At 43.1% G+C, this 13,954-nt stretch overlaps 1 protein-coding gene across 1 annotated transcript in view; it reads right to left on the reverse strand.

Annotated features, from left to right (window-relative positions):
* The window catches only part of LOC130087180 (uncharacterized), a gene marked incomplete at its 3' end in the record, with an annotated part of 77,681 nt that overhangs the window by 59 nt on the left and 63,668 nt on the right, over positions 1-13,954 (reverse strand). The window lies entirely within an intron of this gene.

Here is a 13,954-nt window from a genome sequence, read left to right on the forward strand (position 1 = left end):
TAATAATAAGTCTATAGTAAGCAGCCTTGATTTGTGAGATCAAATTAAAAGCAGATATTCACCTCTACAGAGTTGTTTTATATTAATTCTGTCTTCCTTCCAGCTGACAGTGTTGCTATGGTTACAGATGATGGATTCCTCACTGCAGTCAAAAGAGTATAGAAGAACAAGAGGCGAAACTCTGATGTTTTTTTTTGGGAACAGCCACTAGGTGGCGCTTCGGTAGCGCGGCCGCCATTTTGGGGTGAAAATTCCAACTGGAGTTACTGGACGACAGCACAGATAACAGTTTTTTTAGGTAGTTTTTTCTTGCATTAGTGAGTATTTCCATTTTATGCAACTTAACACATTTACTACTATTATTAGTTACCAACTCCACTAGGCCTGAAATATATTTTGTACGTTTTAATCCCCTGGATCATGCTACAAACATGATGATCTTATAGAATATGATGCTGGTGCATTGCTGTGTCCGTTATCCTATAACTTTAATTGCCACTTTGGACAGTGGCTGTGTTTTTTTGTTTACATAGTCTTGCTTTAACGGTCATTAATATAAGATAGTACTGCAAAAAAAAAAAAAAAAAAGCTTACTGTAAAGCTATTCTATTGCTGTTATATATTTATTGTCCAACATTTACATTTTAGTACAATTTATTTGCTGAACTCATTTACTTCATTGATAACTTATTTTTGTATGTAACGTTATGTGTACCTCCTGGGAAACGGTCTAACGTTATTATAACTTTATGAACTGATATCACTTTATTCTTACCTGTCACACTTAATATGAGTAATATAACGTTAATTAATTAAATCCTTGAAAAGCCTGGTTAAGTAGCAACTTCTTTTTAACTGCTATAACGTTAACTGTTGTGAGTTAAAGTAACAACAGGTAACTTTTCAACCTTCATAATATATTTCCAAGTCTCTTGTGATGGTACATCGACTTACAATAGGTTGAATGACACGTCTGCCATAGCCTGACGGGGTCTGTAGCGTTTTTAATCGTACTTTTAAACTTCGGGTTTCGGGTAGTAACCGGCGAACAAAGAGAACTACAAAATTCGACTGCTTTACGGCATATACGTCACTTCCACCACCACCCCCACTTCCTTAAAATCGGACTTGCGAGCCAAATGTTATAGTCATGGCCGAAGCAGCACAGAAAAACAAGAAAGCAAAGGTTTTATCGGAGCAAAGCAAAAAGAGAAAAAGAGAAAGTGATCGCGTTAAAGGCAGAACGAGGATCAACATTGCAGAGCTGCCAACTCACGCATTGGCCGTGAGACACCCGCATTTGATTGGTTTCACACGCTCACACGTACGCCACACCCCCGGTTTCTCACGCTAAATTGTCAACCCGGTCGGTCAAATCCCTGAAAGATGAGTTTATCTATAGATCTACCTGTTGAGCCACTCGTGATCGACAAGTTATACCGCAAATTAGTTCAAATCTCCCGGAATCTAGAGCGAGCGCGCACGCGAGACAGAGACTGTGCTCCAACGCGCGCGGACGGCAGAGAGAGAAAGTATGGCGTTATTATCCTGTCAGATGTCGAGAGCGCATTATTGTAGCGCGAAAGTACATTAATATTATGCGCGAGCGTGAATCTCTCTGCTCGCGCGCGGAATATGATGTGCGCGAGCGTGAATCTCTCTGCTCGCGCGCGGAATATGATGTGCCCAGCGCAAATCTCTCTGCTCGCGCGCGGGAACTGGGCACGCGCTCTCAGATACACTTCTCTTGTAAGAGTTCTCTCTCTGGGCTGATTGGGCTCGCTGCCTTGCTCAGAGAATATGCCTGCACTTAAAACGTGTTCAGTGCAATCGCGAATTGCTCCTCTTCCCCAGCTAACAATTTTAGGTTATAAGAACGTTTTCATAACGTTCCCATTAAGTTATAAAAACGTTATTTCTGAATGTTCTAGGGAGTTTCAAAAAGTCCAGTTTTTTAGACGTTGTATTAACGTTATTTCTTGGTTATAAGAACGTTCAATTCTCCCTTTATATAAACGTTGTATTAACGTTCTTGTTTGGTTATAAGAACGTTATTCAAACGTTCAATTCTCCCATTATATAAACCTTCTCTTAATGTTTTTCTAAGATAATGAAAAACGTTTCATTCAATAAAAAAAAAAAAACATTAAGAAATGTTTTAATAATTATTAAAACCTTTCTTAATGTTTTTTATATAACAAGGTAGCCTATATAATAGGCCTAGCCTATATGAAGAACCTAAAATTAAAAAAAAAAAGACCCATGAATCATGTCTACAATATGTGTAATGTAGTCCACTGAAGTCGAGTTGAATTGAACCGAAGTAGGCCTATAGTTTATTCCAGTAAACCGATTTGGGTTGAAGTGACCATATGAAATTAACATGAACATAAACTTGGACTAAACATAGAATCACCAACAATGGTTGCCTACAGGGAACAAAGCTAGACAAGAGACAATGGGAACACAAGGACAAGGATTATGACCAAAAACAACCAATGACATCCACAAGTTAAAGTTAATTTAATTTATATAGCTCATTTATACAACAATTTCCAAGTTTATGTTCATGTTAATTTCATATGGTCACTTCAACCCAAATCGGTTTATTGGAATAAACTATAGGCCTACTTGGGTTCAATTCAACTCGACTTCAGTGGACTACATTACACATATTATAGACATGATTCATGGGTCTTTTTTAAAATTTTTATCTTAATTTTAAAATCTGAAAGTTCTTGTTTTAGGTTCTTCATATAGGCCTATTATAGGCTACCTTGTTATGAATGAAACGTTTTTCATTATCTTCGAAAAACATTAAGAGAACGTTTATATAATGGGAGAATTGAACGTTTGAATAACTTCTTATAACCAAGCAAGAACGTTAATACAACGTTTATATAAAGGGAGAATTGAACGTTCTAACGTTATTATAACCAGGAAATAACATTAATACTGTTTACATAATGGGAGAATTGAACGGTCTTATAACCAAGAAATAACGTTAATACAACGTCTAAAAAACTGGACTTTTTGAAATTCCCTAGAACATTCAGAAATAACGTTTTTATAACTTAATGGGAACGTTATGAAAACGTTCTTATAACCTAAAATTGTTAGCTGGGGAAGAGGAGCAATTCGCGATTGCACTGAACACGTTTTAAGTGCATGCATATTCTCTGAGCAAGGCAGCGAGCCCAATCAGCCCAGAGAGAGAATTCTTACAAGAGAAGTGTATATGAGAGCGCGTGCCCAGTTCCCGCGCGCGAGCAGAGAGATTCGCGCTGGGCATATCATATTCCGCGCGCGAGCAGAGAGATTCACGCTCGCGCACATCATATTCCGCGCGCGAGCAGAGAGATTCACGCTCGCGCATAATATTAATGTACTTTCGCGCTACAATAATGCGCTCTCGACATTGGACAGGATAATAACGCCATAAGAAAGCGAGTGAGAGACCTTACGTGTGCAGGGAGCATCGAACGCATAGGCGTCATTTACGGGGGGGACGGGTGGGACATGTCCCCACCACTTTTTGCCAGGGTCGATATTGTCCCCACCACTTTTGAAACATCTCGCGTCACGGATGTAACAATACAAATAAAACATCTCCAGTTAACTAGCAGCATTCGTTTCATTCATTTGTTAAATAAGACGCGATCTAGCGCTGAAATGTGTTGTCTTCACTCGGACGCGCGCTTCAATCCGTTGCAGAGATTCTATTCGTTCCAGAGAAATCACAATTCAAAATGCACACAAACGTGTCCCTGCTTCTCTGGGTTCTAATCCGCACTCGTATAGTTTTTTTTTCCCTCATCAAAACCGATAATGTTTATCAGTGATAAAGTATATCAAGATTCTTGATATACAACCACTGATAAACATTATCGGTTTTGATGAGGGGAAAAAACTATACCGAGTGCGGACTAGAACCCTCAACCCCCGACACGCTTGGCAAAAATTCTGCCACTGGACTATCACAAGACATAGGCAACGCAGGCGGATCTGACAACATTATATTAGATCTCATTTTACGACCAATTAAACCCAAAGTACCATCACATTTTTGGTCGGACATCATACATTTTTATTTATTTCAATCAGTAAGCTACAGGACATCGTCTTTCAAACCATGACCTGCGCGAAAGAGAAAAAAGAATGAATGCGTCATTGTACCCAGCACTTTTGAAAATGCCCTTCCGAATGCGTCTCTGTCCCCACCACATTTCAAACCAAACTGACGCCCATGATCGAACGCCCCATCGAAAAAAGAATGCCTCTCTCTAACCTCTCTAATTCGCTAGAGTAGTAGCGAATTATCAATCTGGTAGCTAGTAAACGATATTCTAGTTTTTGATGGTTAGCTATCGCTAGTATTCTCGTTCTGATTTGAACTTTGCAATCGATGAAATGCAAATAGCAAATGTTTGACCTAAAAAGTGTAGTCTACTCAACATGTACAAAGAAAGGAGGAAGATTATTAATAAAATCATATTTTTGGATACCTAACATGTCTGTGATATTTGTTTATTTGTCTTGCCTCAAGCTATAATGCAAATCGATTTGTAAAATTTGCAGATTCATTTATGGTAGCTTGATATTATAATATTGACGATATATGGTTATTATCAACCACTCAAACATTGCATTGAAGTATCATATAGATCCAGTAAAACGGTAACCAATAGACTAGGCTACTATAATGACGCTGGCTTGTAAACGTGAGCATCGCGATCATTTGTCGTTAGAAAAAAAATAAAACCCATGAAATTATATTCATATGACATGCTGAAATATATGCCACTGTACCTGGGATGAAGACATTTCACACGCGACGCAAGCAGAACACCTGCATGTGACCTCCTCCTACAGTGTTCAGGGCTATCCTCGTTGTCAACAATTGCACGTGCATGTAGGATGACAGAGTTTACGACAGTAGTAGAGGACAATACTGTTTCCCAACTGTAGGGGGAGCCCGAGAGCAAAAAACGACCTGTTGTTACTTTAAAATAATCACCTAATTATTTCAACCTAAAAATGACCTCTGCACTGGACTAAATATATGTATAATATACGACTGCCGAGTCGCTTTCACCCCAAAATGGCGGATGCGTAGGGCTGCTGCTGGGCGCTGGTGTTGCAATGGAACGTATTGGCTTTCACTTCTTGTCAATATACGTTCTTTGCTGCAGTCCAGGATGAGATTGTAGTTCTCATGTGATGTCACTTCCTCTAGAGAGCAGCTGCCATATTGAAAAATGGAGCTGAGTGTGAGGTCATGACCTCTACATGTAAAACTAAAAATAACACAGGAAACACTGGACCAGTGTGAGTTTACAGTCAGAACAAGATCCTCCACAGCGTCTGAAAAACACATTTACTCCAAGATCAGAATCATATTCACAATTTAACAGCCCATTGATTTAAAAAAAAAAGTTTAAACATGAATTCATGCTGTATAAATATTACAGCCGAGATGCAGTATACATTCAAATCTAAAGACAACATAAAGAATAAACACGACCCAACAATATTTCTTTAACCACATTTATCTGTATTCTTTATTTAAAACGTCAGAGTAATAATAAATAAAGTTAATAAACTGATGAATAAAAAAAAGTGCCACAAGCTTAAATGTGCACACTATATAAAAGAGAGAAATTAAACATAATTGCTCTTATGAATTGTCTTTTATGCAGGAACAAAATGAAATGAGACTCACCTATAACAGATAGTCATATGTAACAATATCTTTCTCTGATTCTCCATGTGTCTTTGCTGTATAGAGTCCACTGTCTGTCTTCTGTGTGTTCTTCAGTGTGAGAGAGAAGGTTTCATCATTGAAATACACTCTGTCCTTGTAGGAAGGGAGAAGTTTTACTGATCTAAAGTCATTTATATATCTAACTATAACCTCTGATTTATCATTTGTCCAGGATAAAAGATGAAACTCTGGTAGTTTCTGTGTCTGTATATCCAGTTGAACAGAATCTCCCGTCTGCACAAACACAGAGATCTCAGCACTGAACCCTGAGGAGAGAGAAACACACTGATTTGTTAAGCGTCTCATGCTCTGTGTTCAATACCAGAGTTGATCAAAACTACTGTCTCCATTCTGGAGTTGCAGTCTTGCAGATATTTTAGCCCTTACATTATGCATTGATCTCAGGCGGCAAAGTTAAATTACAGGTTAGATGTGTTTGATGAACATTGAAAACACACAAATAACAAAACAAACTATGAGCGAGTCGCGACGACAGTGAAGGACAGGCCTGGACTTTACGTTTTATAGCTTACGTGGCTAGACATTTTAATGAATTTGGGCATGATATTTGTACTCTGAAATTTCAAGGCATTGAGTTAAATCTCTGGAGATAGAGAGCGCTATCTCCTTCAACAAGAGGCTTTTTGGATACGCTTCAAACAGTATACCCTAATGGTTTAAATGAAGAATTGGCTTTAAATTGTTTCATGTGAAACTATTTTGATCTGAAATTAATTTAATCCATTTAATTCTTATGTTTAAATTTGTGTTTATTTTCATTTAATTATTATTTTCTTATTCTTGTTTTTCTTCTTTTACTTTTTTGGTAATTGTTCATACGGGTTACATGTGAGCATTATCTATGGCCTGTTTTGTAGTATTATTTCTAGTGTGTATACAATTTTGACGGTGCAGATGATTTGATGACGTTAATGGGGTTCACCTGTAATGTTTAAAAGCATTCCCCTTGTTGTTTCACACCACACACTGATGATGGCTTAGGCTGAAACGCGTCTGTGTGGACATGGTATTTATAAATATATGAGATATAACTAGAGAGTGCGCTTTTTATCTTTATCTGGTTTTTGTTATGCACTCGTCCGGGGCTGCTGCCTTTACTTTCGTTTTGTATTTGTTTATTTTATTATTAAAAGTCTTTGAACTTAAAAGTTCGCTGGTTTCCGCCTCCTTCCCACAACAACTAACTGTGTTAAAACATGGTTCATGAAACATAATCAAAATATCTCCAATAAATACAAATCTGATGTCTGTTTTTCAATCCCTAATGTAGCCTAATGGAAATGATTATTTAACACTAGTGTTAGTAATGTTAGAGACGAGTCACTCTTGCACTCTAGTGCTTCATCAGCGGATCCTGTTCATCAGATGCAGAACTATAGCAGACTGAACATGATGCTTTTTACAAGCGACATTATAGATAAAGCACTAGAACAAGACATTTCGGTTATTTATACACATTTAATAGTTGAGTGTATTAGGCTACCTGTGTTACAGATGAGGAGAAGAATGAAGGATGTAAGCAGGCGATCTACTCCCATTGTAACAAACATCAAGATGGCTGAAGTTGTATTTAAAACAGGAAGTTGAATTTCACGAGTTCACAATTACAAATAAGTCAGATAGAATAAATGCATATTTGGCGTGCTGTCCGAGGAGAGGGCTCCGGGCTCGGTATGCGGCCCGAACCCATAGTACTCCCCCCGTTCCTGACTGTGGAAGAATGAGCCAGGAGTGAGGAGTCGGGGTGGTGGAGGGATGCTGAAACTGTCAAGGAATGTTAGGTGAGTTGACAGTGGATATTTATATATGCTTCCTCTCGTGCTGATAGGGTAGACATGTAATAGTTTGGTGACGAGTTGATTGGAATGATTTATTTGAACGTGCTCCTCCCGAACCTTGTTTATAAAACATCATTTCACGAGTTCACACTTACAAATAAGTCAGATAGAATAAATGCATATTTGGCGTGCTGTCCGAGGAGAGGGCTCCGGGCTCGGTATGCGGCCCGAACCCATAGTACTCCCCCAAAAACTGTGAAATAAAATGCAGGACAGCCGCCAGAATGATGCTGATGACCCCCCAAAAACTTGTGAAATGTAAAGCTTAAGATATCAGCTGCGGGAAGAGGTGGTTGCTGGGAGGTTTCTTTTAACGTAGGACGGGAGTAGGTTGACTTGGAGTTGGATGGGTGTGCCTCTTGGGTGGAAGGTTGTAAATGGTGCAGGGACGGAGGAGGATGGTATGGCTGATACGGTGGAAATAAGGTGGATGGAAAAGAAGGAGAAGACACCGCTGCGGCAGTGGATCGGACTTCTTTGGTAAACGGAACTCCTGCGGGAGAGGAGTGCACGACACTGCTGCGGCAGTGGACCAGACTTGCTTTAAGTAAATGGAGCTCCTGCGGGAGCGGAGTAGATGGCACTGCTGCGGCAGTGGAGAAAGCTGGATGGAGTAACAGAGCTCCTGCGGGAGCGGAGTAGATGACACTGCTGCGGCAGTGGAGAAAGCTGGATGGAGTAACAGAGCTCCTGCGGGAGCGGAGTGCACGACACTGCTGCGGCAGTGGACCAGACTTGCTTGAAATAATGGGGCTCCTGCGGGAGCGGAGTAGATGACACTGCTGCGGCAGTGGAGCAAGCTGGATGGAGTAACAGAGCTCCTGCGGGAGCGGGGTGCATGACACTGCTGCGGTAGTGGACCAACCTTGCTTTAGGTAATTGGAGCTCCTGCGGGAGCGGAGTAGATGACACTGCTGCGGCAGTGAAGCAAGTTGGATGGAGTAACGGAGCTCCTGCGGGAGCGGAGTGTACGACACTGCTGCGGCAGTGGACCAGACTTGCTTTAGGTTGGTGGAGCTCCTGCGGGAGCGAAGTAGATGGTACTGCTGCGGCAGTGGAGCAAGCTGGATGGAGTAACAGAGCTCCTGCGGGAGCGGAGTGCACGACACTGCTGCGGCAGTGGACCAGACTTGCTTGAAATAATGGGGCTCCTGCGGGAGTGGAGTAGATGACACTGCTGAGGCAGTGGAGCCAGTTGGATGGAGTAATGGAGCTCCTGCAGGAGCGGGGTAGATGACACTGCTGCGGCAGTGGATCAGACTTTGGTCGAGTTAATGGAGTTCCTGCGGGCGGAGTAGAGGGTGCTGCTGCAACGATAGATGGACTTGCCTTTGGCTTGCTTCCTGGGATCCTATGGTAGGTTGAGAGGACGTTTAGCTGAGTAGGGATCGTTGGGCTTCTTTGGTATGGAGGTGGTTAGAACGGATGTAACTCTTAAAGGCCTCCGACGACCAGCGGCCGAGCTCTTGGATTTGCTGCTGGGAAAGGCCTTTTTGGGCAGCTGTGGTTGCTGCACCTATGCGGAATGAATGGCTGGAAAAATTATTTGCTGGGATGTTTGCTTGGAGTAAGATGGATTTGAGATGTTTTTGGAACCAGAAACGTGTAACGGGGCGATTGAAATCGTCGGTGAAGAGTGGGTCGGAAGGGGACTTGGTCTGAGAGTTTCTGAATTGTGAGTACGCGAAGAGAGTTTGGTATGGTTGGATTGGTGATTGGAGATTGAAGATGTATATGAAGTGGCCTTTCTTCATTTGGTCTGTCTTGCTTTGTTTGATGAAGTAAGAAATGGTTTGTTGTCTAATACTGAAAGATCTGAGATTGTGGGATGGACTTAAGGGGTTGAAGTTGGAAGTGATGGTGAGTTCTGAGCATCTGAGGAAACCGAAGAAAGCCAATATGAACATGGCATCCAGTGTGCGGGCGGTGTTGGTGGAGTGGTAGCCTCGGCGGAGGGTGAAGATACATTTGGTGAGTATGTCCAAGGTTATTGGTTGTCTGGCATCTGGACGGGTTGGTTGGGTTTTTTGGATGCCTTTGATAAGCATTGATGTCTGGGAATTTGCTATGTCTGCGGAGGGTGAACCAAAAAGGAGTTTGTGAAAGAATTGGATTCCGCTTAGATACCCCTTGATGGAGCGGGCTTTGAGGTTCTTGGTGCTGTCCAGATAGGATATAAATAAAGTGATGTTGAGCAGAGAAAAACTGGGAAAAGGCTGGTTGAATGTGAAGTGGAAAGACTTAAAACACTTCCATGCGGTTAGGTAGGATTGGAGAGTGCTGGGTGAAACGGCTTGCAGAATGGAGTTAAGAGAGGCATCTAGAAGTGGTTTCAATGGATGGTTTATGGGAATATTAACTCTGAATAGTGAGGTACTGGGGTTGGGCATGGGTCCGCCTCTGGTGCCAACAGCCTGAATTTCTGGAAAGCAAACCGAGAGAGAGAGTCAGCTATTTGATTTTTGGACCCAGGAACATGTTTTGCAGTTAAGATGAACTGGTCGCAAGCTGCGATCCAAATGAGGCGTCTTAGGAGAGGCATTAAAGCGGGGGAATTTGAGCGGCCTTTGTTGATGCAATGCACGGTTGCTTCATTATCACAGTGTACCATGATGCTGTTAGTCGACCATTCTTTGCCCCACAAGAAGGCTGCTACCACTAAAGGATACAACTCGAATAATGCTGAGGATGTTAGTGATTGTGGTAAATCTAACAACTGGGCTGGCCATGTAGACGCGAACCAACGACCTTGGTAGAAACCTCCGAAACCAACGGAAGGAGCTGCATCTGTGAACAGTTGGATATCCGTAGGGAGAGAAATCAGATTATTATAGAAAAAAGACAGGCCGTTCCATTGTTTAAGGAATGTTATCCATAAACTGAGCTCGTTGCTACATGAAGTAGTTAGGGAGATTTGGTCCTCTAGCTCGTGAACTGATGATGCAAGGAAGAGGAGATGTGAGATGAAAGGGCGACCTTGTGGGATAATGCGCATCGCAAACTTTAAATGGCCGAGCAGAGATAGAAGCTCTCGTTTAGAGCAATTTGGATTTTCTAGAAGGGTGGCTGCGACCAGAATAATCCTGTCGATTTTTTCCTTGGGTAGTGAGGCCTGGAAGTTGATTGTGTCCAATTTAATGCCCAGGAATTCGATGGATGTGGCTGGACCCATGGTTTTTTCTTGGGCGATTGGAATCCCGAGCTCGCTGAAGACTTTTTGGACTGTGAGAAGATGTGCGGCTGGGATGGATTCAGGCGGAGAGATGATCAGGAAATCGTCTAGCAAGTGGATTAGGTAGGGTATCGAGTAGTTATTGGAAAGAATCCAACAAATAGCCTCTGATAGCATGTCGAAAATTTTGGGGCTACTTTTGCAGCCGAAAGTTAAACGGACAGAAAAATAAAATTTTCCTTGCCATCGTACGCCGAACAAATGCCACGAATCCGGGTGGATGGGCATCACTTTAAAGGCAGAGGTGATGTCAACTTTAGCAAGCCAAGCGCTGTAACCTGCGTCTTTAATCAATGTTATGGCTTGATCAATGGTGTGGTAATGAAGAGAAAATTGTTCGAGCGAGATGAGGCTGTTAATGCTTGGAAACGGAGAATTATGGGGGGCTGAAAGATCGATTATAAGGCGTTTTTTGCCTGAAAATTTCCTGGTGGCCACTCCAATTGGGCTGATACGGAAATGTTCAAAAGGAGGAATGTCAAAAGGTCCAATCATAAAGCCCGATTCGATTTCTTTTTTAATCAGGGTGTCGACTGTGTCAGGTTCGGCGAAAGTAGATTGGAGATTATCACATATGATACTCTGTGTGGGGAGGCTTTCGACGCCCGGATTAAAGCCATGCTCGAGACCAGACAGTAAATAGTCCTTAAAATCAGTGTTAGGGTGGTGGGATAATTCAGAAGACAGACGGGAAAAATTCACAGGAGTCGATAAGTAGTTTTTTGAATCTTTATTTACGGACCTTTTGACAGGGCATATAGTGCGCGCGTGCGCGCCGCCACAGTAGCTGCAAATATGTAAAAAACGGCAGCGTTGCCTTAGGCAACGCCCCGCATTGAAATTATTGCAGGCTTGGTTGTTGGATGGGAATGAGATCTTTCTTCTTTGGGAATCCGTAGCTGAGTCGTTGGGATTAAAGTTTGCTGGTCGCGGGACATAACTGGTTGATTTTCCAGCTGCTGAATCTGGGCGGGGAGGATTTTCGGGGTTAATCAAAGGACAAGCTGTGGTGGAATGAGAGACGGATCTGCAAACTGCGCAGGATATGTTGCGGCAGCCTAAGAACACTCTGTTGTGTAGCTCTGTGTCAAGGGCTCCCCAGTAAGGGCACTGGTTCCACTGAGCTACACGGACGGCGCATTTTGCTGAGAACAATTTGTGGTAAGTGTAAAAATTTGTTCCTCCATATGACAACGCGAGCTCTGCAATTATCGCGAGATAGTCGTTCAGTTCTCGTCTTCTGTGGGGGAGTGCAGCACAAATGATTTCGCTATACCGGCTGAAAGCAATTGCGAATTCGGAAAATGACAGGATGCGGAATGAATTGTGAACTGGGTTTTTCAAGGTGACTGCAAAATCGCCGCAATCGATTTGCCTATTTGAAACAGAGGAAGGGAGGATAGATAGAAGAGAGGATAAATCAATATCCGCACCTGTGAGTATCTGGGCTCTGATGTTGTTGGTCACGAGGGGCGGTTCCATAGCTGTAGCGTTCGGCGGGATGGGCATCGGCGTTGCGGAAAATAGGGTGAAAGAAGAATGGTTTTGGGGAAAAGTATTAGGAGGGAAAAAGCCCGGGACCGAAGCCGTTTGTGGAGGCAACCTCACACTTGGGTCGGTCCCTAAAGCTTGGGGGGGAGCTGGAAAAGTTGGGAGAGAAGAGAGCTGGAGAGGTAGGAAGTGTGAGTGGGCCTGCGGCTCTAGCTGAGGCAACCTCGCGCTAGAGACTGACGGTGGGACTGCAGGCCAGGGACAGGAAAAAGGGTTGGAAAAAGTTACGGGAGGATGGTGGGGTGGTTGGGCTTGAAGCGTTGGCATACTCACGTTTAAAGAGCGGCCTGTTTCTTGCTCAGCAGAGCGGAGAGAGGAGTGGGGCCTGGCGGCGGCGGAATCTGGGGCGCGGCCCAGGCTAGCTGAAGGCCTGCTGTGGCCTGGCGCTCGCGTAGAACTGGGCCCTGCGGCGTCGGGAGAAGGAGTTTTCTGAAAACGTGAGTTTGATGTTTTGTTACTTGCCTTTTTTGCTGTTTTTGAAGGTGGAGTGGATTTCGGAGAAGGGAAAGCTGCCTGGAGAGAAACATACAAGTTGTACAGTTGCGATTTGTTCATCCTCCTAGAAAAATGAACGTCAGCGCTGATTAGCGCTTGTCTCAGCCCCAGCACTGTCCATTTCTCGATTGCCGGAATATTGGGTTGTGCTGAGGTGTAGGAGGAAGCTGGAGATGGTGGAGGTCTTGATGGTGGAGGTGAGGGCAAACCACGGCGCCTCGGGGTACGATAGGCGGCTCGGCTAGGCCGGCGGCCGCGCCGTGAAGCTGGAGGTTCGGGAGCAGTATCCTGTTGAGCCTGGGAACTCGTAGCGGTGATAGGGAGCTGAGATGGAGCCTGGCTGATGAAGGAGTCGTCATCGGAAGGGTAGAGTTCAATCTCTGACATTGTGGCAAAAGGGCGGGACCAAATGCTGAAACTGTCAAGGAATGTTAGGTGAGTTGACAGTGGATATTTATATATGCTTCCTCTCGTGCTGATAGGGTAGACATGTAATAGTTTGGTGACGAGTTGATTGGAATGATTTATTTGAACGTGCTCCTCCCGAACCTTGTTTATAAAACATCATATGTTGAAATGACACTCATGTAGCCGCTTTATAACTCTCTCTGTCAGATGAGGATAACCACTGTTTCACACTGATCTCTGAGAAACAGCTTTTCCCTCCATATTGATGAGACTAGAAACTATGAAACTTGAACCAGCCACAGAAAACATATGGAAAAAAACACATACAAGCATGTTGTGAATAGCATTGCTTATACTATTACTACATGAGCAATCACTGTTAATGCACACCTTACATCAACATTAAGAGGTTATGTTACATTACATTAACACTCCCAATGTGTGTGCTCTAACTTGGTTTAAATGCAGAGGACAAATTCCAAGTATGGGTTACCACCTTCTCATAGTAGAGTATGCTTGCCATAATACTATCCCAGCTACCACAAATATTGTTAGGGGAGCGGCCAGCCTCAGGGGCTTCAGTGCGTCATCAGGTAGGGGCGGGGCCAGGAGCTCAGGCACTCTAGTGCGTCATCAGGTAGGGGC

The sequence above is a fragment of the Rhinichthys klamathensis genome, unplaced genomic scaffold, assembly GCF_029890125.1.
Source record: "Rhinichthys klamathensis goyatoka isolate OS25496 unplaced genomic scaffold, OSU_Roscu_1.1 h1tg000105l_1, whole genome shotgun sequence".
Taxonomy (NCBI): Eukaryota; Metazoa; Chordata; class Actinopteri; order Cypriniformes; family Leuciscidae; genus Rhinichthys; species Rhinichthys klamathensis.